The sequence below is a fragment of the Thalassophryne amazonica genome, chromosome 12 (genome assembly GCF_902500255.1).
Source record: "Thalassophryne amazonica chromosome 12, fThaAma1.1, whole genome shotgun sequence".
NCBI lineage: Eukaryota > Metazoa > Chordata > Actinopteri > Batrachoidiformes > Batrachoididae > Thalassophryne > Thalassophryne amazonica.
In genome coordinates this window covers 8,514,671-8,540,692 of record NC_047114.1, presented here as the reverse complement: position 1 = coordinate 8,540,692, position 26,022 = coordinate 8,514,671, and the positions used below count along the sequence as shown (strand labels likewise).

The 26,022-nt window shown below is 41.1% G+C and overlaps 1 protein-coding gene and 1 long non-coding RNA gene across 3 annotated transcripts in view; both read left to right on the top strand.

Annotated features, from left to right (window-relative positions):
• The window catches only part of LOC117522697 (disco-interacting protein 2 homolog C), a 427,709-nt gene that overhangs the window by 38,084 nt on the left and 363,603 nt on the right, over positions 1-26,022 (top strand). The gene's annotated exons all lie outside the window — the stretch shown is intronic.
• Positions 11,687-25,981, top strand: LOC117522698. Its single transcript, XR_004564293.1, has 3 exons — positions 11,687-11,878; positions 13,131-13,138; positions 25,971-25,981. It is a non-coding gene; the product is annotated as an uncharacterized LOC117522698 (long non-coding RNA).

Genomic DNA, 26,022 nt, shown 5'->3' with positions numbered 1-26,022 from the left:
ACAACGGGATCAGTACTGCTCCTGACTCACCAGAAGTAAAAACTGGTCTCAGTGACAAGAAGGATAAATTAGGTTTTAGGTTTGGGAAGAAGAATTTTTCAGTTCATGTCATCGTATGAACATTGGCTGTTTTTTTTTGTTTTTTTTTTTGTCTTGACCTTGTGGTGACACAGTTCCTCCACTAGGGGAGGGGGAGCCGGCTTTAAGGCGTTTGTCTCCTCAGGCGCAGGCCACCAGATTCGGACAATGAGGCGTTTTTTAATCCGTTTAAATAGTACAGCTTTATTCCACTCGCTACAGAGGAACGACATATGGAGCTTCAAGTGCTTGATGCGGTCACTCAAGGTTCGCGGGATTCCATGTTTTTCAGCCTCAGCAACCGTACCCATGACCCTTATTCATCTTCAGCACCTCAGGTTCTTATTCAGATACTGCATCATCCGCACCACTTTAGCATGTATTAAATTAGCTTGTTATTCACCTTTTTCCTGTTTATGCTACTGGGCGTCAACAGGGGGCGCTGCAACCTGTCTTAGTGTGCATTTGGCACAGTCCATGAAGAGCAACGCTACACAAAACCAAAAGTGACATTTCTCGGTTCTGACTTGGTATATAACTGTTTTAGTTCCAGGACTGACTGAACTGAATTCCAGTCTGACCTGGAACCAAAACTGTTATAAAGTGAGACAGAAGCCGTAAAACCTCGTCTTATTCCTCTTACGGTGCAGCGGCAGCACCATCTGCCACAGTGCAAAGATCAAACTCAAGTCAATCAATCAATCAATCAATCAATTTTTTTTATATAGCGCCAAATCACAACAAACAGTTGCCCCAAGGCGCTTTATATTGTAAGGCAAGGCCATACAATAATTATGTAAAACCCCAACGGTCAAAACGACCCCCTGTGAGCAAGCACTTGGCTACAGTGGGAAGGAAAAACTCCCTTTTAACAGGAAGAAACCTCCAGCAGAACCAGGCTCAGGGAGGGGCAGTCTTCTGCTGGGACTGGTTGGGGCTGAGGGAGAGAACCAGGAAAAAGACATGCTGTGGAGGGGAGCAGAGATCGATCACTAATGATTAAATGCAGAGTGGTGCATACAGAGCAAAAAGAGAAACAGTGCATCATGGGAACCCCCCAGCAGTCTACGTCTATAGCAGCATAACTAAGGGATGGTTCAGGGTCACCTGATCCAGCCCTAACTATAAGCTTTAGCAAAAAGGAAAGTTTTAAGCCTAATCTTAAAAGTAGAGAGGGTGTCTGTCTCCCTGATCTGAATTGGGAGCTGGTTCCACAGGAGAGGAGCCTGAAAGCTGAAGGCTCTGCCTCCCATTCTACTCTTACAAACCCTAGGAACTACAAGTAAGCCTGCAGTCTGAGAGCGAAGCGCTCTATTGGGGTGATATGGTACTACGAGGTCCCTAAGATAAGATGGGACCTGATTATTCAAAACCTTATAAGTAAGAAGAAGAATTTTAAATTCTATTCTAGAATTAACAGGAAGCCAATGAAGAGAGGCCAATATGGGTGAGATATGCTCTCTCCTTCTAGTCCCCGTCAGTACTCAAGCTGCAGCATTTTGAATTAACTGAAGGCTTTTTAGGGAACTTTTAGGACAACCTGATAATAATGAATTACAATAGTCCAGCCTAGAGGAAATAAATGCATGAATTAGTTTTTCAGCATCACTCTGAGATAAGACCTTTCTGATTTTAGAGCTATTGCGTAAATGCAAAAAAGCAGTCCTACATATTTGTTTAATATGCGCTTTGAATGACATATCCTGATCAAAAATGACTCCAAGATTTCTCACAGTATTACTAGAGGTCAGGGTAATGCCATCCAGAGTAAGGATCCGGTTAGACACCATGTTTCTAAGATTTGTGGGGCCAAGTACAATAACTTCAGTTTTATCTGAGTTTAAAAGCAGGAAATTAGAGGTCATCCATGTCTTTATGTCTGTAAGACAATCCTGCAGTTTAGCTAATTGGTGTGTGTCCTCTGGCTTCATGGATAGATAACAATGAAAATTTAAGCAATACCGTCTAATAATACTGCCTAAGGGAAGCATGTATAAAGTGAATAAAATTGGTCCTAGCACAGAACCTTGTGGAACTCCATAATTAACTTTAGTCTGTGAAGAAGATTCCCCATCTACATGAACAAATTGTAATCTATTAGACAAATATGATTCAAACCACCGCAGCGCAGTGCCTTTAATACCTATGGCATGCTCTAATCTCTGTAATAAAATTTTATGGTCAACAGTATCAAAAGCAGCACTGAGGTCCAACAGAACAAGCACAGAGACGAGTCCACTGTCCGAGGCCATAAGAAGATCATTTGTAACCTTCACTAATGCTGTTTCTGTACTATGATGAATTCTAAAACCTGACTGAAACTCTTCAAATAGACCATTCCTCTGCAGATGATCAGTTAGCTGTTTTACAACTACCCTTTCAAGAATTTTTGAGAGAAAAGGAAGGTTGGAGATTGGCCTATAATTAGCTAAGATAGCTGGGTCAAGTGATGACTTTTTAAGTAATGGTTTAATTACTGCCACCTTAAAAGCCTGTGGTACATAGCCAACTAACAAAGATAGATTGATCATATTTAAGATCAAAGCATTAAATAATGGTAGGGCTTCCTTGAGCAGCCTGGTAGGAATGGGGTCTAATAAACATGTTGATGGTTTGGATGAAGTAACTAATGAAAATAACTCAGACAGAACAATCGGAGAGAAAGAGTCTAACCAAATACCGGCATCACTGAAAGCAGCCAAAGATAATGATACGTCTTTGGGATGGTTATGAGTAAGTCACTGGGTTTTTTGTTTTGTTTCTTTCAAACCTGTACATGGTTTTAGTGCTCGTCCACACGCGTCACAGGAGTCTGTAAAGACAAATTCCATCTGTGTCACTTGACAAAAAAAATAAAAATAAAAAGTCCTCTTTCCCTTATTGCTGGGATCTGCAGAAAATGACCCTCACATTTGAATTCAAAGCACTTTTGAGATGAGAATGCTGCCTTTCAGGAGCTGGGAAGAAAAAAAAAATCTGAGGGCGGATAAGAGAAGCTTTGTTTTGGGGAAGTTCATAATGCCGTAGCATGCTGGATGTTTGGCTCCTTGTTTGTGTCCCACTGATAGGCTACAGATCCAAAGGCCTGGGCTCAAATGCCAAGGCCGGGGTCGTCCCGGAACTCTGTAGACAATATGTTCAGTACAGGGCCTGTGTGTGTGTGTGTGTGTGTGTGTGTGTGTGTGTGTATATATATATATATATATAAGGGCGGGGGAGACCAGGGTCAGGGAGAATCTGGGAGACCAGATTCCCTGAATCTTCTCCACACCTGTCTTGTTTTCTTGATTACTCACATTCTATTTAAACCCTGTGCTTCCAGCCTTGTGCGTAGCCCTCATTCCAGCCTGTTTGCCATTGTTCTTTAGTCTGCACATGTTTGATCCCTGCTTGTCTTTTGACCTCACCCTTTCCCTCCGCCAGTGAACCTGCCTCTCTGTGTTTGACCTCTGTTTCCACGCCCTTGCCTCATGGTTGTCGGTACCTTCACCTGTGTGTTTGACTTCCTGTGTATTGTACCTTGGACAGTTTTTTGATAAAGCATTTTTACCCTTACCTCTGAGTCATGAGTCTGCATATGTGTTTACCCGCCTTTTGTGCCACGTCACTCGCACGCCATTCCACCCTTGGAAAAATGTAATTTGCCTATTTTATGAACACCTCCAATCTCGAGCCTGTGGCTCCCCAAGGGAAACACACTAGTGTATGCATATTACACTGCATATTGTATAACACATTGCATATTACACATTGCAGTGCAGGTTGCGCATTACTAGGGTAGTCATGATACATGGAAGTCACAGTTCAGTAGGGGTGCATGATATAACCGGTTCACGGTATAAATTTGACCAACGGTAGAGATTTAGATTTCAGAGACTAATCACAATAACGCCGCTGAGTTTTTCGATCCAGGGAAATAAATTATATTTATTGATTTGTTTGGTTTCGTGTTGAGCTTTGTAAATAAGGAAATGCTCCGACAATCCTGAAGGTGCTTCGTGTATCCAGAGCGGGTGTGCCATCTAATCTTCAAGAGATGAAACTTTAGCCACTGACCCAATAATAAATCAATTTATTTTTTTCTTTCACCAAAACATTGAATCTAGGCTTGCATCTTAGATGTACCTACTTGCAAATTGTACAACCCCTGGCAAAAATTATGGAATCACCGGCCTTGGAGGATGTTCATTCAGTTGTTTAATTTTGTAGGACTTAATGAGTGACAAACAGTACTCTTCATCAATCTGGCTCCAACTTTCTCTGATTGCTGTTGCCAGATCAGCTTTGCAGGTTGGAGCCTTGTCATGGACCATTTTCTTCAACTTCCACCAAAGATTTTCAATTGGATTAAGATCCGGACTATTTGCAGGCCATGACATTGACCCTATGTGTCTTTTTGCAAGGAATGTTTTCACAGTTTTTGCTCTATGGCAAGATGCATTATCATCTTGAAAAATGATTTCATCATCCCCAAACATCCTTTCAATAAGAAAAGTGTCCAAAATATCAACGTAAACTTGTGCATTTATTGATGATGTAATGACAGCCATCTCCCCAGTGCCTTTACCTGACATGTAGCCCCATATCATTAATGGCTGTGGAAATTTACATGTTCTCTTCAGGCAGTCATCTTTATAAATCTCATTGGAACGGCACCAAACAAAAGTTCCAGCATCATCACCTTGCCCAATGCAGATTCGAGATTCATCACTGAATATGACTTTCATCCAGTCATCCACAGTCCACGATTGCTTTTCCTTAGCCCATTGTAACCTTGTTTTTTTCTGTTTAGGTCTTAATGATGGCTTTCGTTTAGCTTTTCTGTATGTAAATCTCATTTCCTTTAGGCGGTTTCTTACAGTTTGGTCACAGACGTTGACTCCAGTTTCCTCCCATTTGTTCATTTGTTTTGTTGTGCATTTTCGATTTTTGAGACATATTGCTTTAAGTTTTCTGTCTTGACGCTTTGATGTCTTCCTTGGTCTACCAGTATAGTATGTTTGCCTTTAACAACCTTCCCATGTTGTTTGTATTTGGTCCAGAGTTTAGACACAGCTGACTGTGAACCACCAACATCTTTTGCAACATTGCGTGATGATTTACCCTCTTTTAAGAGTTTGATAATCCTCTCCTTTGTTTCAATTGACATCTCTCGTGTTGGAGCCATGATTCATGTCAGTCCACTTGGTGCATCCTCCGAGGCCGGTGATTCCATAATTATTGCCAGGGGTTATGTGTGTATGTATATGTGTATATATGTATATATGTATATATGTATATATATGTATATATGTATATATATGTATATATGTATATATATGTGTATATATGTATATATATGTATATATGTATATATATGTGTATATATGTATATATATGTGTATATATGTATATATATGTGTATGTATATATATGTATATATGTATATATATATGTGTATGTATATATATATATATGTGTATGTATATATATAATTAGAGGTGCACCGATCAAGTACATATTTGGATCATGCCCAAAATAAGAATATAGGTCTAATGCATAGGACTATTTTTGCATTAAAACTTAATGATGAAAACAAAAAACATGCATTCAAATAAAGACACTAGAATAAACTGCCAACTTTTGTTTTATTACACTGACTATGTTCTACCAGCAAGCTCTTTTTCCATGTTTCATGTTGCTCAGGTTACAGCCTACAGAACGTTGAGAATGTAAAATACAGCCCTCATTCTTTGGGGTTAAAATTGTCTCATTAATATTTGTAAATGCACACAGGGTGATCTACAAATAATCATTGATTTGAAAATGTGTTCAGATATCCACAAATGCAAATTTCATATTTGTAACTTGTAAATTAGTCTTTGCAAATAATGTTGTATTTGCAAATATAAAACTTAATTTGTAAAAAAAATAAATAAATAAATAAATACATTTGTAAAACTGGAAATTGTATTTGTGAATTGAGTTTCAGCATTTGTGGATCACCAATTACATACATTCATCGCTTTCCTCTGTGACATAATTTTGAGACATTCTTTTCGCGAAATCCACAGATCGACAAACAAATGCCTACTGATTCACAAATACACACTCACGCACACTGGATATCCACTAGATGGCAGTGTGGTTCCATTCATTACACAGCAGTCTGTTTAGATCTCTGAGTTTCTTACCATCTTTGCTGTATGGCTGCTGCCGCTGTAGTGTCTCTGTAACTGAAAGTTGTGCAAATTGTTTGTTCTTTTTCGGGTCCGGCTTCTGCTCTGATGGAGAGCTAGCCGCTTTTTGAAACTCCTGGTATTTTGTCAAGTCACAACTCTTCAAATGTCTAATTAGGTTTGTAGTATTGAATGTTTTTGGGTTTACTCCTCCTCGAGGGATAGCCTTGTCGCAAGTGTTGCAAATAGCAAATTTCGTGTCTGTTTTTGACACCGCAAAAAAAGTCCAGACTGGCGAAGCCATTTTGAAACTACACATGCTCTTGGCTGGGCGTGTCATGACAGGACCAAGCTCTCCCTGCGCTACTGCCTGCACTGTTGTGATCGGTCCCTTTGATCGGCGCATTTTGCTCATCACCGATCAAGGCGTGATCGGCCGATAATGATCGGTGCCCGATCGATTGGTGCACCTCTACAAATAATGCATGGTAAGGAGTCCAACATAGACAAATATTGGATGAAGAAAAGTTATATTGGACGAGGCAAAGCCGAGTGTACCTCAGGTTTTACTGTACTGTACTCAGTTTTTCTGTTACTGTACTCACAGTAACAGAAAGTGCAGCATAGAGGAAGCCAGCTGTGTTTAGCTTGTTAGCATATCATACATAGCAAATCATTTTCTTATTGTAAACAGTTATGACAGTATTAACAAATTGTGAATCGAATGTAAAGTTTATAAAGATTTATTTATGTTATACTGCGTCCCGCTATCAGATATGTTGACTTTAAATTACCTGGTAAAGTGAACGTGCCTGTGACCAGTGTTGCGGTTGGCTCGTGCCCATCTTTGAACTTTTATAAGAGTTTGAAGGTCCAGAAGTACCAGCATAACTTATCAGATTCATAATGTTAAAACTGAGCCATAGATTGGTTCATCCTATATTTAGATGGATTCTGGTGTCTATTTTGATGTAGCTATATCCTTTACTTTAAAGTTGATATACCCCCACCCCCCCACCCCCGTTTGTACTGGTGAATTGTTCCTACCCTTCCCCCCACGATTATAAAGCTTTACAATTACGATTTATGATTCCGCAATTACGCACTGCTTCCAGCCTTGCTGTAGAATGGTGGTGCTTCACTCCGCTGAGTTATTGCAAGTCTATGAGAGGCAGGAAACCAAACTCTTCCATCAGCAATCAACTGGTAATGATTTAAGCAATTGTTCAAAGAATAAATAAATAAATCAGTTATTTCAGTTTCTCTCTTTTTTGCTCTGGTTCATCACAACAGATCAGATATGGATCTGCCTGTTGATTTGGCTCAGGTTTTATGCCACATGCCTTTCCTGATTCAACTTCACATTACATGAACAGTGGGCATGGGTGGTCTTGAACCAGAAACTTAAATTCTGATTTGGATACAAGTGCACTAACTGCTTGTCCACCATGCTGCCGACATACTGATTTTGTTGTTGTTTGTGTTCATGCTACTGATAGCTGAAGCTGGTCAAAATGACAAATGTTGATGGTTAATTATGACATCCTGAGGGTCAAAATCAATTCTGCCTTCCTTATTGACATCAAGAAGAGGATCAGAGAAGACACTTAAAATGTTAGTTTGGAACAACTACAAACTTTCAGCATTACTGCAGCAACACAATGAGGGGGCTGTGTTAAAAGTGTTGCGGTTACTGCAGTTAGCAGTAACTGTGGTTAGCAGTAACTGTATAATTGATGCGGGTAACGGAAGAAATGGAAGACATCAAAGCCTTTTCCTCCATCAGATTACTGTTGTTGTTGTTTCTTGACATGATTAACATTTTTTTTTACCTTATTTGGTTGATGATAAAATTCACCTCTTGGGTGGCACGCCCACTGACCCAAATCAAACATGCCCACAAACTCCTTGACAAATGCGTGAAGACAAGGACATGGTGGTCCAACTATAAATATTTTTTATTACAAGTTGAGAATGATGTGAGAACTACTTGAGCACCACAATGACCGAGGATGATTGACGGAGAAGTTGAACCTCCAGGACAGATTGTGGTGGATTTCCCATAGTGCTGCAGTGTTACTTAAAATTGAGTTCGCTTACAGCATCTGGTGGTTTGACATCCCCCCCCCCCCCCCCCCCAAAAAAAAATTCCAGTCTCTGGCCCCTCCTGGATGCAGCAGACTTGGCTTCAGATCAGCACAAACCGGAGACAGGTTTTGGCAGCTCCTTCCCAAACTGAAAGAGGAGTAACCTATGGAGAACATCAGCCTCCACCCTCCCTCGTTACATCCAGAACAAATGCTGGGACTCCATCCCGGACCTGACTGTTGGGAACCTGGACTGCAGCCAAATGTGTTTGGAGGGTCGTTGGAGGTTTACGCGGCTCCAGATGGAGTCTTTTACACACGTAAATAAAATCGCCGCAGCACGTGACCAATAGGAACCCTCCTCCTCCTCCTCCTCACATTGACTCAGGTACCTAACGTCCACAGCAGCTTCATTCTGTCGCGGGTTTCAGTGGAACAAAAACAGCTCATATGAGATGCTCGCTTCCTTCTGTTGATTAGCTTTTATTGATCTGTGTATGTTAGAAGATATCTGAGAATAAGTGTTTTGGATAAATGTTTAATTCAGTATAATTTCTTCATTATTGTTTAGATCTTTTTTTTTTTTAATCTCTTTAATTTTTCCAACTGTTGACAGTTTAAAATTCATATTTAGCACTAAATCCATGAGTTGATCAGCAGGAAAATAATTGACAACTATTTTGATGGTCCATGAATGATGTAGTTATCTAGAAAATGTCAAAATTTTATCTTAGAATTCAGACTGTTATTCCTGATTTTTACATTGTAAATTGATGGTTTGATCACAGATTTTCAAACTTTTTCTGATCTTTTTTTAAAGTGTAAAAGCTTAATTGTTTAGTAGGTATAGGGACCACAGCTGATGCATTATGTTGTTGTTATCAGGTCTTGAGGGTTCTTGACAAGTTTTGACTATTTCTTTCAAACCTGCATTGTTTGTAGAAACGCTTTCCAGTGAGCACCTGCACTGCAAACTCTGAGAGAGAGAGAGAGAGAGAGAGAGAGAGAGAGAGAGAGAGAGAGAGAGAGAGTGAGAGAGAGAGAGAGAGAGAGAGATATTATATTATAGATAGATAATATAGATATTATATTATTTACACCCACGGTGTCAAAGGTCAGCAGCAGGCTGCCTGTGATTGGCCATTGGTGTGAAATTGTGCAACAGATTTGAACAGACTTACAAAACATGAGATATGAACAAATATTTCATGTCTTTGATTGAATCCAGTGACTGCTTTGAAAGGAAGTAACATTAGCTCAGAAAATTCCTTCCAAAACACTGTCAGATTTTCTGCTGTTTGTGGTTCTGTTTCAATGGTCTCCTTTCTTCCTCTGTGTGGAATTTTTATTTCAGTGTTGTAATATTTTTAAATCACTTGGACAAAAAAAGGCCCTTGTTGGATTTTTTTTTTTTTTTTTTTTTTTTTTGCAGAATGATTCTCATTTGCATTTTTATGCTGTTTTGTGAGCTCCATGCCCAGAGGGCAGATTTATCTTGGTGCATGAACAAAGAGAAACGCTCTCCAGATTATTACAGCGTCCTGGAAATGACTTCACGCTGAAAAGCTGCTAGTTAATGATTCAGCTTCACTTCTACCGAACAGCAAAACCGCTGTGTTAAAACAGCAACAGGAAGCTGTGGGGGAATAAAAGTTACTGACACCACAGGCTCCAGTTGTTTTTATTATTTTTTTATACTGATGCGTTCAAAATAAATAAATAAAAATTCTAACATGAAGGTTGACTACAGTAAATAATGGCTCTTTTTATTGCTGAAGCAAATTTAAATGTCAAATTGGGGTTAAAACTCAATTAGAATTATTTTACACCAAATACATTTTGTAATACTTGCTCAGGGATAAACTACATGACATGAAGTTGGAGGCTCCACTGGTGGCTTGGATTACCAACTACCTCACAGGCTGCCCGCAGTATGTGAGGCTTCGGGACGTTATTAGGGATGCGACCGATCCGATCCTGGGTCGGTATCGTGTTCCAATGCCGACGTAATTCATGTATTGGAAATTAACGATCCAACCTGCGACATTTTCCGATACCGGAGAAGAGCCACTGTGAATCCTCTCAACGCTGTTGTTGCTCTCTGCTTGTTTGCTGCCAAGCGGGAAGAGGAGAGGGGGAAGGTTTTCTGAAGCTGGGCTGTTTGAGAGAGCTGTGTTCCGCAGTGTTCTGTCTGTGGGTAGCGGCAAATTGCTGCCTGGTTCTCGGGTTCAAATTGTCTTTTCGTCTAGCACGGATATTCCGAAAAATTAACTGAATTGTTGCTGGAAATGTGTGCTAAAAAGTTAGCTGCTTCACTGTCCCAAGGCTGTAAATTGCAAGCTCAGCGTGCAGCTGAGGAGGAAATTGAACAGAGATTCTGTCCGCTGAAAGAGAAAAAGTCTCCATTAAAATCCTGTGAGTGAGCTTCGATGATATTTTACAGTTGAAAGGCTTTGTGTTTCCCAAAAATTCAAGGTTCGTACAGCACGAAAACAGCGAGAGAGAGAGAGACAGAGGGAGAGAGAGAGCGAGGGAGAGAAACAGGGAGAGAGAGTGCTGCCTTTTCTCTTTAAGTCTATAATAATAAGGCTATAAAGGTCTGTAAATAAATAAATAAATAAATAAAAGTACTTAATTCTTTCACCAAAACATCACATCTAGGCTTTCATCTTAGATACACCTTCTGGCAAATTGTAGCTGAACTTTCAGGTCTCCTTTTTAAGAAAATCGGCAATAATGAAAATCAACAATAATGATAATAATATTAAAGCAAACAGAGCTCTGGTATCTGATCGGAAAAGTATCGGTAGATATCCATATTCAGGTATCGGGATCGGATAGGAAGTGAAAAATTGTGGATTGGTGCATCCCTAGACATTACATCCAACACCATCAGGAGCAACACGGGGGCACCACAGGTGACGGTCTTGTCTCCCTTCCTGTTCACACTCTACTCCTCCGACTTTAGGTTCTGGTCACCAGTGATGAGGGTAACGGAAGAAATGGAAGACATCAAAACATAGTGTTTCAATATTTAGACACTTGAGGTTGGAATTTCAAACCTTCTGCCTTTACCTCCATCACATTGAATTGCATTGTGGTTGAATGTGATATAACATAACGCATTGGCAACAGTATTCATTGGCAGTGAATTTGAAATGAAGTCATGGATTTTTTTTTCTTCTTTTTTTTTTTAGTATTTGTGCTCCACCAGTTCACGCTCCCAATGCAAACCACAATACAAATACACACTCCCAATACTAAACCCCGGCACCCCCGGCCCGACCGTCTCTCCGCGACGGGCGCACCACCGGCCCGTCTCGCCCACGCTGTCGGGGAGGTGGAGCATGAGCATGTGCGATAGGACCCGAAAGATGGTGAACTATGCCTGGGCAGGGCGAAGCCAGAGGACACTCTGGTGGAGGCCCGCAGCGGTCCTGACGTGCAAATCGGTTGTCCGACCTGAGTATAGGGGCGAAAGACTAATCGAACCATCTAGTTGCTGGTTCCATCAGAAGTTTCTCTCAGGATAGCTGCCGCTCCCCGCTGGCTAATGTTATATTTGGCCGGTCTGAAGACACGTACAGCCACTTTCTTATTGTCCACAAATAAACTTACAAAGAAAGCTTCAGAGCTCCAGAGCCACGAGTTGCTCAAACAAATAGACCATTTGTGTGTGCGTGTGTTTGTGTGCGCGCATGCACTTTTTTAAAATAAGTTTTTGATTTATCTATAATACTTCAACTTACATTTATTTATTGTTAAATTTTATGTGGAAAAACTAACATCTGTCAGTGTTGTTTTAAAGTTGTTAAGCAGGAACAGCAAGTGAAAGGAAACGCCTGTTTAAATGCAGAGTTTGATTTAGGATTTGGTCATTTGGAATCTCTCGGATTTATGAAGTAAAACATTTGGGAGCCCCTTGTCATTTGATGGAGTCATTTGTCTTCATTGTGTGGGCAGAGTGAGAGCAGGTTAATCCTCTCATCCTTTGGTTGCTCAGTATGTCCTGGATTTGCACTAAACCCGTGTGTGTGTGTGTATGTGTCTGACACAGTGTCGCATCAACAGTTGTCACCTCTGTCATCACATTCCCGCTTTTACATTTCAAAACACGCCAACACAGAAGACGTCAGGGCAGCAGCGCTCTCGTCCTCCAGTGTGTCCGAGTCTGTATAAGGAAGAAATAAATGTCTGTGTGGAAATCGTTCACGTTCTCACTCTGCACATGGCTTTGTTGGATCGAATTAGCAACAAATGTTCTAGATCAATAATTCTTTATTGCCATTTTAAAATTACACTTTCCCTTCAACACCACAGCTGTCTGGCATGAAACGGGAGTTAATGAGGAGTTTTAAGGACACCAGCAGAGGAGGTGGAGGTTAATGTCCAACTTTTATTATGTCGACATGTCAAAATGTCAAGCAGATGTCAGATTCTGACTCACTCTATTTAAAGCTCTGACTGCGACCTCCAATTTATACGTACAGCAGCTACACTCAACAAAAATATAAACGCAACACTTTTGGTTTTGCTCCCATTTTGTATGAGATGAACTCAAAGATCTAAAACTTTTTCCACATACACAATATCACCATTTCCCTCAAATATTGTTCACAAACCAGTCTAAATCTGTGATAGTGAGCACTTCTCCTTTGCTGAGATAATCCATCCCACCTCACAGGTGTGCCATATCAAGATGCTGATTAGACACCATGATTAGTGCACAGGTGTGCCTTAGACTGCCCACAATAAAAGGCCACTCTGAAAGGTGCAGTTTTGTTTTATTGGGGGGGATACCAGTCAGTATCTGGTGTGACCACCATTTGCCTCATGCAGTGCAACACATCTCCTTCGCATAGAGTTGATCAGGTTGTCAATTGTGGCCTGTGGAATGTTGGTCCACTCCTCTTCAATGGCTGTGCGAAGTTGCTGGATATTGGCAGGAACTGGTACACGCTGTTGTATACGCCGGTCCAGAGCATCCCAAACATGCTCAATGGGTGACATGTCCGGTGAGTATGCCGGCCATGGAAGAACTGGGACATTTTCAGCTTCCAAGAATTGTGTACAGATCCTTGCAACATGGGGCCGTGCATTATCCTGCTGCAACATGAGGTGATGTTCTTGGATGTATGGCACAACAGTGGGCCTCAGGATCTCGTCACGGTATCTCTGTGCATTCAAAATGCCATCAATAAAATGCACCTGTGTTCTTCATCCATAACAGATGCCTGCCCATACCATAACCCCACCGCCACCATTGGCCACTCGATCCACAACATTGACATCAGAAAACCGCTCACCCACACGACACCACAAACGCTGTCTGCCATCTGCCCTGAACAGTGTGAACCGGGATTCATCCGTGAAGAGAACACCTCTCCAACGTGCCACACGCCAGCGAATGTGAGCATTTGCCCACTCAAGTCGGTTACAACGACGAACTGGAGTCATGTCGAGACCCTGATGAGGACGACGAGCATGCAGATGAGCTTCCCTGAGACGGTTTCTGACAGTTTGTGCAGAAATTCTTTGGTTATGCAAACAGATTGTTTCAGCAGCTGTCCGAGTGGCTGGTCTCAGACGATTTTGGAGGTGAACATGCTGGATGTGGAGGTCCTGGGCTGGTGTGGTTACACGTGGTCTGCGGTTGTGAGGCTGGTTGGATGTACTGCCAAATTCTCTTAAACGCCTTTGGAGACGGCTTATGGTAGAGAAATGAACATTCAATACACGAGCAACAGCTCTGGTTGACATTCCTGCTGTCAGCATGCCAATTGCACACTCCCTCAAATCTTGCGACATCTGTGGCATTGTGCTGTGTGATAAAACTGCACCTTTCAGAGTGGCCTTTTATTGTGGGCAGTCTAAGGCACACCTGTGCACTAATCATGGTGTCTAATCAGCATCTTGATATGGCACACCTGTGAGGTGGGATGGATTATCTCAGCAAAGGAGAAGTGCTCACTATCACAGATTTAGACTGGTTTGTGAACAATATTTGAGGGAAATGGTGATATTGTGTATGTGGAAAAAGTTTTAGATCTTTGAGTTAATCTCACACAAAATGGGAGCAAAACCAAAAGTGTTGGGTTTATATTTTTGTTGAGTGTATTAATGGGAGTTTGTAATGTTCTTCTGCCTTTGCATGGAGGAGGGAGGGAGACCATCACCTCCCCTAAGGTTACAAACATTAGGGGAGGTGATGGTCTAGAGGTTAAACGTTGGGCTTGAGCCAGAGAGGTCCTTGGTTCAAATCCCAGCATGACAGAAAAATCACTAAGGGCCCTTGGGCAAGGTCCAATCCCCTAGTTGCTCCCGGTGTGTCGTGAGCGCCTTGCATGGCAGTACCCTGAAACCTGGGTGAATGTGAGGCATTGATGTGTAAATTGCTTTGAGCATCTGATGCAGATGGAAAAGCGCTATATAAATGCAGTCCATTTACCATGTAATGTCGCACTACTGTCAGCTGACCAATAAACAATAAGACTAAAAAAAATTCCAAAAAAGGATTACTTCACAGAAGATCATATTGGGTGTTTGGGAAGGCTATAATCAAAGATTTGTATCCAAATTAATTAATATGTGGAAACGGGGGAAATACTGGAGGAGTCTCACTTATTCCTCATAATCTGCAGAAAGGTAATTTTTTTTTTATCAACAGGCTGGATTGTGTTTCAGTTTCTTGTTTTGGTAAATTGCAAAAAACGCTGGTCTGTTACTTCCACGGAATTTGATTTGTTTCAGATTTATGACATAGTATCTCACTCTTGTGCTTCCAAACTTTTTTCTTTTTTTGTGTAGGTTAGATGTTTTTGGTGATGATCATAAAGCTTAAAGATGAGATTAAATCCCATTTTGTTTGTATTGTTATATTTACACCTGGTGATGTCAGATGATAAAGCTGTTTCGTGTGTATGTATGTATGCATGTACATATATATGAAACATATGCTCAACTTGGGTAACCATGGGGTGACTGTTGGTCTCAGATCTATTTAAGCATAAAAATTCAAAAAGAAAAAATAATATAGCACCTTCAACTGCACCACAGACTAAAACAGTTAAATGTGGTCTATTAAACATTAGGTCTCTCTCTTCTAAGTCCCTGTTGGTAAATGATATAATAATTGATCAACATATTGATTTATTCTGCCTTACAGAAACCTGGTTACAGCAGGATGAATATGTTAGTTTAAATGAGTCAACACCCCCGAGTCACACTAACTGTCAGAACGCTCGTAGCACGGGCCGGGGCGGAGGATTAGCAGCAATCTTCCATTCCAGCTTATTAATTAATCAAAAACCCAGACAGAGCTTTAATTCATTTGAAAGCTTGACTCTTAGTCTTGTCCATCCAAATTGGAAGTCCCAAAAACCAGTTTTATTTGTTATCTATCGTCCACCTGGTCGTTACTGTGAGTTTCTCTGTGAATTTTCAGACCTTTTGTCTGACTTAGTGCTTAGCTCAGATAAGATAATTATAGTGGGCGATTTTAACATCCACACAGATGCTGAGAATGACAGCCTCAACACTGCATTTAATCTATTATTAGACTCTATTGGCTTTGCTCAAAATGTAAATGAGTCCACCCACCACTTTAATCATATCTTAGATCTTGTTCTGACTTATGGTATGGAAATGGAAGACTTAACAGTATTTCCTGAAAACTCCCTTCTGTCTGATCATTTCTTAATAACATTTACATTTACTCTGATGGACTACCCAGCAGTGGGGAATAAGTTTCATTACACTAGAAGTCTTTCAGAAAGCACTGTAACTAGGTTTAAGGATATGATTCCTTCTTTATGTTCTCTAATGCCATATACCAACACAGTGCAGAGTAGCTACCTAAACTCTGTAAGTGAGATAGAGTATCTCGTCAATAGTTTTACATCCTCATTGAAGACAACTTTGGATGCTGTAGCTCCTCTGAAAAAGAGAGCTTTAAATCAGAAGTGCCTGACTCCGTGGTATAACTCACAAACTCGTAGCTTAAAGCAGATAACCCGTAAGTTGGAGAGGAAATGGCGTCTCACTAATTTAGAAGATCTTCACTTAGCCTGGAAAAAGAGTCTGTTGCTCTATAAAGAAAGCCCTCCGTAAAGCTAGGACATCTTTCTACTCATCACTAATTGAAGAAAATAAGAACAACCCCAGGTTTCTTTTCAGCACTGTAGCCAGGCTGACAAAGAGTCAGAGCTCTATTGAGCTGAGTATTCCATTAACTTTAACTAGTAATGACTTCATGACTTTCTTTGCTAACAAAATTTTAACTATTAGAGAAAAAATTACTCATAACCATCCCAAAGACGTATCGTTATCTTTGGCTGCTTTCAGTGATGCCGGTATTTGGTTAGACTCTTTCTCCCCGATTGTTCTGTCTGAGTTATTTTCATTAGTTACTTCATCCAAACCATCAACATGTTTATTAGACCCCATTCCTACCAGGCTGCTCAAGGAAGCTCTACCATTATTTAATGCTTCGATCTTAAATATGATCAATCTATCTTTGTTAGTTGGCTATGTACCACAGGCTTTTAAGGTGGCAGTAATTAAACCATTACTTAAAAAGCCATCACTTGACCCAGCTATCTTAGCTAATTATAGGCCAATCTCCAACCTTCCTTTTCTCTCAAAAATTCTTGAAAGGGTAGTTGTAAAACAGCTAACTGATCATCTGCAGAGGAATGGTCTATTTGAAGAGTTTCAGTCAGGTTTTAGAATTCATCATAGTACAGAAACAGCATTAGTGAAGGTTACAAATGATCTTCTTATGGCCTCGGACAGTGGACTCATCTCTGTGCTTGTTCTGTTAGACCTCAGTGCTGCTTTTGATACTGTTGACCATAAAATTTTATTACAGAGATTAGAGCATGCCATAGGTATTAAAGGCACTGCACTGCGGTGGTTTGAATCATATTTGTCTAATAGATTACAATTTGTTCATGTAAATGGGGAATCTTCTTCACAGACTAAAGTTAATTATGGAGTTCCACAAGGTTCTGTGCTAGGACCAATTTTATTCACTTTATACATGCTTCCCTTAGGCAGTATTATTAGACGGTATTGCTTAAATTTTCATTGTTACGCAGATGATACCCAGCTTTATCTATCCATGAAGGCAGAGGACACACACCAATTAGCTAAACTGCAGGATTGTCTTACAGACATAAAGACATGGATGACCTCTAATTTCCTGCTTTTAAACTCAGATAAAACTGAAGTTATTGTACTTGGACCCACAAATCTTAGAAACATGGTGTCTAACCAGATCCTTACTCTGGATGGCATTACCCTGACCTCTAGTAATACTGTGAGAAATCTTGGAGTCATTTTTGATCAGGATATGTCATTCAATGCGCATATTAAACAAATATGTAGGACTGCTTTTTTGCATTTGCGCAATATCTCTAAAATTAGAAAGGTCTTGTCTGAGAGTGATGCTGAAAAACTAATTCATGCATTTATTTCCTCTAGGCTGGACTATTGTAATTCATTATTATCAGGTTGTCCTAAAAGTTCCCTAAAAAGCCTTCAGTTAATTCAAAATGCTGCAGCTAGAGTACTAACGGGGACTAGAAGGAGAGAGCATATCTCACCCATATTGGCCTCTCTTCATTGGCTTCCTGTTAATTCTAGAATAGAATTTAAAATTCTTCTTCTTACTTATAAGGTTTTGAATAATCAGGTCCCATCTTATCTTAGGGACCTCGTAGTACCATATCACCCCAATAGAGCGCTTCGCTCTCAGACTGCAGGCTTACTTGTAGTTCCTAGGGTTTGTAAGAGTAGAATGGGAGGCAGAGCCTTCAGCTTTCAGGCTCCTCTCCTGTGGAACCAGCTCCCAATTCAGATCAGGGAGACAGACCCCCTCTCTACTTTTAAGATTAGGCTTAAAACTTTCCTTTTTGCTAAAGCTTATAGTTAGGGCTGGATCAGGTGACCCTGAACCATCCCTTAGTTATGCTGCTATAGACGTAGACTGCTGGGGGGTTCCCATGATGCACTGTTTCTTTCTCTTTTTGCTCTGTATCCACCACTCTGCATTTAATCATTAGTGATCGATCTCTGCTCCCCTCCACAGCATGTCTTTTTCCTGGTTCTCTCCCTCAGCCCCAACCAGTCCCAGCAGAAGACTGCCCCTCCCTGAGCCTGGTTGTGCTGGAGGTTTCTTCCTGTTAAAAGGGAGTTTTTCCTTCCCACTGTAGCCAAGTGCTTGCTCACAGGGGGTCGTTTTGACCGTTGGGGTTTTACATAATTATTGTATGGCCTTGCCTTACAATATAAAGCGCCTTGGGGCAACTGTTTGTTGTGATTTGGCGCTATATAAAAAAAAATTGATTGATTGATTGATTGATTGAGATATTTATCATCTTTCCATCTCATCTCTCCCTTACTGGGAGACTCAGTCTTATTGTTTTCCTAACATTCTGTTTTTATCCGAGGCCATGAAACATGGCCATCGGGTATTGCGAAGACTTTGCGTCCATCCATCCTTCTGTCTGTCTGTGCTCAGCATAACTCCAGTCCTATTACTGCAGAGTCTTCAAATTCAGAGGGAACATTCTTGGGACATAGATCTTGGACAAGTTCAAAGATCGCTAACCTTGACATATTTTAAGAGGTTACAAAGTCACATTCTGTTTCATTCTGTTCTGTTTTTTTTTTTTTGTTGTTTTTTTTTTAAGGGGTGGGGGTGACAGCTAATCAGAGTAGAGCAGCACCGTGATGTCAGTGGCTGGTCTAGCTAGCTGCAAAATCTGTTTCATTTGTGTGTAAATATAACCCCTTTCTCATATATTCTGTGAAAGATAGCGAGAAAGAAAGATTTATCAAACTGAAAACACTGTTTTTGAAACCTGATAACACCTCTGGAGTGATTTACAAGACATGTCACAGATGTTAACATGCACGCTAACATCCGCTAACTCAAAGCTAACGTCTGCTCTTGTCAAATATGTGTAAATATAACATGTTTCTCATATATTATATAAAAGCTTGCAAGAAAGAAACACTTATCAAAGTGAAAACACTGTTTTTGGAAACTGATAACACCTCTTGAGTGATTTAGAAGACATTTTGCGGATGTTAGCATGCACGCTAACGTCTCCTGACTCAAAGGGAGCTTCCACTCTTGTCAAAAGCTCATGTATGGGCACATGCGAGCCCTCCTGCAGTTGTTAAAACATAAATGAAATATTGTTTGATTGATTGAGTGAGTGAGTGAGTAATTGATTGTTGATAGGGTTTATTCTGCAACATCAGTATAAACATGCAGAGGGGAATGGGTCAATGATACACTGATAACACAATAAAGCATAAATGCTTATTTCCATTATGTCCTTGTGAAATTATCATGTGACAATATGGATTGATTGAACATGTACAAATGATTAGTGCACAGGTGTGCCTTAGACTGCCCACAATATAAGGCCACTCTGAAAGGTGCAGTTTTATCACACAGCACAATGCCACAGATGTCACAAGATTTGAGGGAGCGTGCAGTTGGCATGCTGACAGCAGGAATGTCAACCAGAGCTGTTGCTCATGTATTGAATGTTCATGTCTCTACCATAAGCCGTCTCCAAAGTCGTTTCAGAGAATTTGGCAGTACATCCAACCAGCCTCACAACCGCAGACCACGTGTAACCACACCAGCCCAGGACCTTCACATCCAGCATGTTCACCTCCAAGATCGTCTGAGACCAGCCACTCGGACAGCTGCTGAAACAATCGGTTTGCATAACCAAAGAATTTCTGCACAAACTGTCAGAAACCGTCTCTGGGAAGCTCATCTGCATGCTTGTCGTCCTCATCGGGGTCTTGACCTGACTCCAGTTCGTCGTCGTAACCAACTTGAGTGGGCAAATGCTCACATTCGCTGGAGTTTGGTACGTTGGAGAGGTGTTCTCTTCACGGATGATGCGAAGGAGATGTGTTGCACTGCATGAGGCAAATGGTGTTCACACCAGATACTGACTGGTGTCCCCCCCCAATAAAACAAAACTGCACCTTTCAGAGTGGCCTTTTATTGTGGGCAGTCTAAGGCACACCTGTGCACTAATCATGGTGTCTAATCAGCATCTTGATATGGCACACCTGTGAGGTGGGATGGATTATCTCAGCAAAAGAGAAGTGCTCACTATCACAGATTTAGACTGGTTTGTGAACAATATTTGAGGGAAATGGTGATATTGTGTATGTGGAAAAAGTTTTAGATCTTTGAGTTCATCTCATACAAAATGGGAGCAAAACCAAAAGTGTTGCGTTTATATTTTTGTTGAGTATATCTATCTATCTATCTGTCTGTCTGTCTGTCTACATACATACTATGCACTGGGATACCAATTAAATAATTGCAAATTATGTAGAAGACAACGATGCTCATTTGGTATTTTAGCATTGCAGTATATTTTGTTTTTATCTCTGCAATAAAAATCTTTTCTTATGTTCAGTACCATTCAGGTGAAGAGTTGTATAAATCAGATCTCTTACTAAAGCCATCTGACCTTTTTGAAGCACATTTTAATCCATCTGTTTTTTACTTAATGTTTAATGTTCCTGATATAGCAGGAGCAAAACCCAGAAATGCGTCAATCTGACCAGGCAGTGAAGCACTTCATTGTGTCTTCAAATGTTGCCTCTCTGGCCTTTTGGCCTCCTTCATACCAACTGTGTGGAAAATCTGCCTGAGCAGATGGTCCCTGCGGTTTTTGGATGGAAGTCTGGCTCGACATTGGTTCATGTAGTCAGTTGTTTGCTGTTTATGATCAGAATGTGACTTATTGTCCTTTTGCCGTATGGCACCAATACATCCTGTAAAAAAAAAAAAAAAATCATAAACCTGTTTTTGTGAGCGCTTATTAGGGTTGGGTATCGGGAACCAGTTCTTTTGGAGAATTGTTAAGAAATGATTCGATCCACTGAGATCAGTAGCCTTTTTGCTTAACGATTCCGTTATCAGTCCTTCAAAGCTGCTGTTGTTTTTGAGGGTGTTTGTTGGGAAAATGATCATTTCTTTACATTGATTGCAGACCCTGCAGTGGCTCTGTAATCAACTGCTTCTGTAGCGCAGCTCTGCTTTGAAGCTTGAAGCAGTGAAGCAGTGCTCCACCCCGTTGCTTTGTTGGTTCTTTGCTTCACTGCTTTTCAGAAGCGGCAAGTCTGCTTCTTAATCCCTCAAAGCCATCAAAATATGTCAATCGTGAGTCACTTTTGTGCGGATTGAAGTCACTAACTGGGACTCCTGTCTTGCTGTGAGAAAGAAACAAGAATCGTCCTTTGTTCCATTCGCACAGCTCCAAACGCTGTGCAGCTCGCTGCCAAGTCAAGTTAGAAAGATAGGTTCTGGTTGGAATTAATAACTTCAAAGCGAATCGCTGTTTAAATCAAATGACATCTCTTTCCAAATGTTGTAATACAAACAATAAACTGCAATCGAGCAAAACGCTTTGTTTCCTCCCAAAATGAGACGTCCTACGCTGACGTGCAGCCGGCTGAGCTCAGCTGACCTCCAACACTCACTGGATTAGTTCGTAACCGAGTGTGAAGCGACTGGGATGAGGATCAGCAACTCTAAATCTGAGGCCATGTTTTCTCAGCAGGAAGCCGGTGGATTGCCTATTCCGGGTAGGAAATGTGGTCTTTCCCCAAGTGAAGGAGTTCAAGTACCTCTGGGTTTTTTTTTTCACAAGGGAGGGGACAATGGAGCGTGAGATTGGTCGGAGAATCAGCGCAGCAGGGACGGTATTGCATTCGTTTTACCATGCCTGGAACGAGGTGTACCATCTTGGAGGAGACCCCGGGGAAGACGCAGGACTAGTTGGAGAGACTATATCTCCACACTGGCCTGGGAACACCTCAGGATTACCCAGACACAGTTGGTCAATGTAACCTGGGAAAGGGAAGTCTGAGGTCCCATGCTGGAGCTGTTGCCCCCACGACCCGATCCCAGATAAGCAGTTGAAGATGAGTGAGTGTGTAGCTGTTTTGGAACATTTCCTGCCATGTTGGTTTATTTTGCTCAAACAAGCAGCCAGCTGATGTCACTGTACCTTTCTTTAATGCGATAGGCAGTCACCGTGTCCATCTAGCATTCTTCGGGCAGATCTGGCAAAGTCCTCCCCCTGTGATTTAAGACGTCACTACCAGATGTATGTCATAGCATCTGATTGCTTGAATTTCACCCCTTTAGGGGATGAATTTCACATTTTTTCCAGACATCGCAAACCTTATCCATATTGGCAGTGTCTTATTATGAATCCCTTATTTCAGTGCTAACAAATAAAATTATAGAGGTGCCAAAGAAAATTATTTTCATGACTAAATCTTTAAAAACCCAAAGGACATACAGCTTTAATTAAGGATTTTTGTGTTGTTGCCTGCCAGTATAATTCACCAGTTGAATTCGTTCTGCTGTACTTTTGTGACAAAAAGGGAGCTGTGCCTTCTGAAGCTCTCAATCTGCTCAACAGTCTTTGTTCCTACTCTCACCTATGTTCATGAGGGTTGGGTCATGACCGAAAGAACTAGATCGCGGGTACAAGCGGCCAAAATGAGTTTCCTCAGGAGGGTGGCTGGTGTCTCCCTTAGAGATAAGTTGAGAAGCTCTGTCATTTGTGAGGAGCTTGGAGTAGAGCAGCTGAGGTGGTTCGGGTATCTGGTAAGGATGGCCCCTGGGTGCCTCCCTAGGGAGGTGTTCCAGGCATGGCTATCTGGGAGGAGACCCCAAGGAAGACCCAGAACTAGGTGGAGAGATTATATCTCCACATTGGCCTGGGAATGCCTCGGGATCCCAGTCAGAGGTGGTTAATGTGGCCCTGGAAAGGGAGGTTTGGGGTCCCCTGCTGCAGCTGTTTCCCCTGCGACCCGTTCCCGTATAAGCGGTTGAAAATGAGATGAGATGGGATGTTGTCTACCTTTTATTACTTGTTTCTTTCTTTTTCTTCTTTTTTTGATTCATGGGAAATCCCAATATAAATAATGCTATTCGTAATGAATGAGTGATTTTTCCGTATTTACGTTGCACTCGACTCAGTAAGTTGCAGGAACACCCAAACTAGTTAGAAACAAAACAAGACAAAAAAAAAAAAAAAAAAACCTGGGACTTATACTCCAGAAAATATGTAATTCGTAATTTGAAACTGTGGCCTACTGAAAAATATGTAGCTTTTTAAAATATTAAAAATATTAAACATACATACAAAAAAATATGAAACTTGAGTATTTTGACCTGGTCTGTGAGTAGATTACAGATGGTAATGAAATAGCACATTTTTAAATTTTATGACCAGCTGAATGAACAAACCAGTAATCATTTAAAAAAAATGGTGAGTATCTTTTCTAATCACAAGTCTTCCCATGTTTTTGAGTTGTATCTTGAAGGCAGCATGCAGAGGATTCTTCTCTGCACGCACGTCCTGACGGCGAGTCAGCCGAGGTCACCAAGGTGATGCCTTTGACCAGAGGAATCCCTGCGGAGGGGCCTCCGTCTCCTCACCCCCTCCCCCAGACTCCGCCTCTTTCATCTACCCCCTCCCTCCAGTTTCACATTTATGACAAATATGTGTCGAGGCTGCACAGAAATACACGTGTGTGCAGAAACACAAACACAGCCACAGAATGCTTCATTCAATAAAAAAAGAAAAAAATCAGGTCAGGAAAAAAAGCATGAAACACAGAAAGAAGAGACATAAACTTAAAGAAAAGAGTGAAGAACAGCAGGAAAGTGTGGAAAGACGTCAAAAGAAATGGAATGAATTCTAAAGAATGAAAGAGAAAGAAAAGCTGTTCATGAATTGGACTGAATAACGAAATGTTTCTCCTGATCTGAGCACAGCGAGGGATTTAGTTTTGGTCCAGAAACCCAGTTCGTGTTGCTGAGTGGACGGAGTCCAAAGACGGATCCTTGCTGTTACACAGCCAGCAGCTCCATCCCGGTCATCTGATTGGTTGATATGCTTCAGTGTGTCAGAAACATCTATGATGCCCTTTATTGTGAAATTGGGTGAAGTCGGTGCTGTTTCCCTTATTGTCGCTCTGATCAGAGGAGAGGTGTTGTAGGTGGAAAGAAGACTGAGACAGTAATGAAAAGCAGATGCGATGCTCATAACAATGAGACATTTTCATTCCCGCCAATGAATGTTTAGACTCGACTCAGACTTTATCGGTCTTTTATTTTTTTTATTTTTTATGCTCAATTCATATGGAATGCACAGAAATGCTGTTGTTTCTTTCTCAAAAGCTCTGGCTCTGCTTGCTAAGCCCCACCTACTTTCAAACTATCCAATCAGATGAGCGCTCACACAGAGATGCGTTACTCACTGTTTTGATGATAAATATATATTTTTTTCCGTTCTGCTCGACCTTACACGAGCCACTTGTTGATCTTGTTCCAAATCTTACTCTTCTTTTATTCTTTCTTTCCTGTCCTTCCCCGTTTTTCTACCTTTTTATCCGTCACACTTTTCTTTTCTGTTCTTTTTCTTTCTAATCCTCTTCATCTGTCTCTTCTGTTCCTTTTCCTCACCTCCTTGTCTTTTTTTGCGTTTCTCTTTCAAGTGCTCTGTCACACATCCTCCCCTGTCTCCTCTTCTTCTCTTCACCTTGTTTATTTCACCCTCCACTTTCATTTCCTGCTTTCTTACCACTTTTTCCTTTTTCTTATTTTGTCTCTCTCCTTTTTTCTTTTCTTTTCCTCTCCTACTCTTCCTCTTTCCCCCTCCCTCCTCTGGCATTAATCCATTTCTTTTAATCTTTCTTCTCGTGTCCTCAGCTCCTTTTTTGCTCTCATCTCTTTTTCCTCTTATTTCTTTCCACCTTTTTTCCTCTGTCACCTCGCCCCTCCCTCCTTTGTCCTCTTCCCTCTTCATTACCTCTTTCCTGCTCCTCCTCCTCTCTTTCATCCAGCTCTCACGTTTCTTCTCATCTCCTCCCTTCTCTCCTCTCCTCCTTTTTGTCATTTCTTCAGCCTTCCTTCTTTTCGCTCCTCTGCCCATCACTTCTCTTTTGTCGTTCTCATCTTTTCTCCCCCTCTACTGTCTCCCTCGTGTGTCTTTTTTGTTTTACTCCTCTTTCTGATCTTTCTTTCACATCTTTCCTTCTTAGCACCCCTGTATCTTTTCCTCATTTCTGTTCCATCTCTTCCTCCAGTAATGTTGACTTCTTTCTTTTATCCTTCATCTCACATTCTTTCTTCACATCAATTTCTTTTTCCTCTCCTCCATCCTTCCTTCTCTCCTTTTTTTTCCAGGAATGCAGTCCTGGACTTTCTCCTCCGGTCACATTTGTTCTCACTTTGTAAAAACACACACTGACACCGTTTTTATCTCTGTGGTGGAAAAATGGGTGTGGCCTGACTCTGGACCGAGGGTGAACCTTTAAACACAAACTCTGTTAATCCGCAAGACTTTTTTCTGACTCGCCGTCTGACCGGCTGAATACTCACCGCTCATTTATCAGCGACAAACGTATTTCAGAGGACAGGAGAGGTTCGTGAGTTACACTCTCACGAGCGCTCGCATGTGCTTTGTCCACTTTCACTTTTTTTCTTTCTTTTTTTTGGTGACTGTCCATTTCAACTTTTTCCCATTTAAGCATCATTTTATTGTAAAATAATCGATTGTCGACAAGCCAATTATAGAAGCTAATGCGGGGCGAGCATAACGCGCACAATTGGCAGGGCTGTTTCAAGG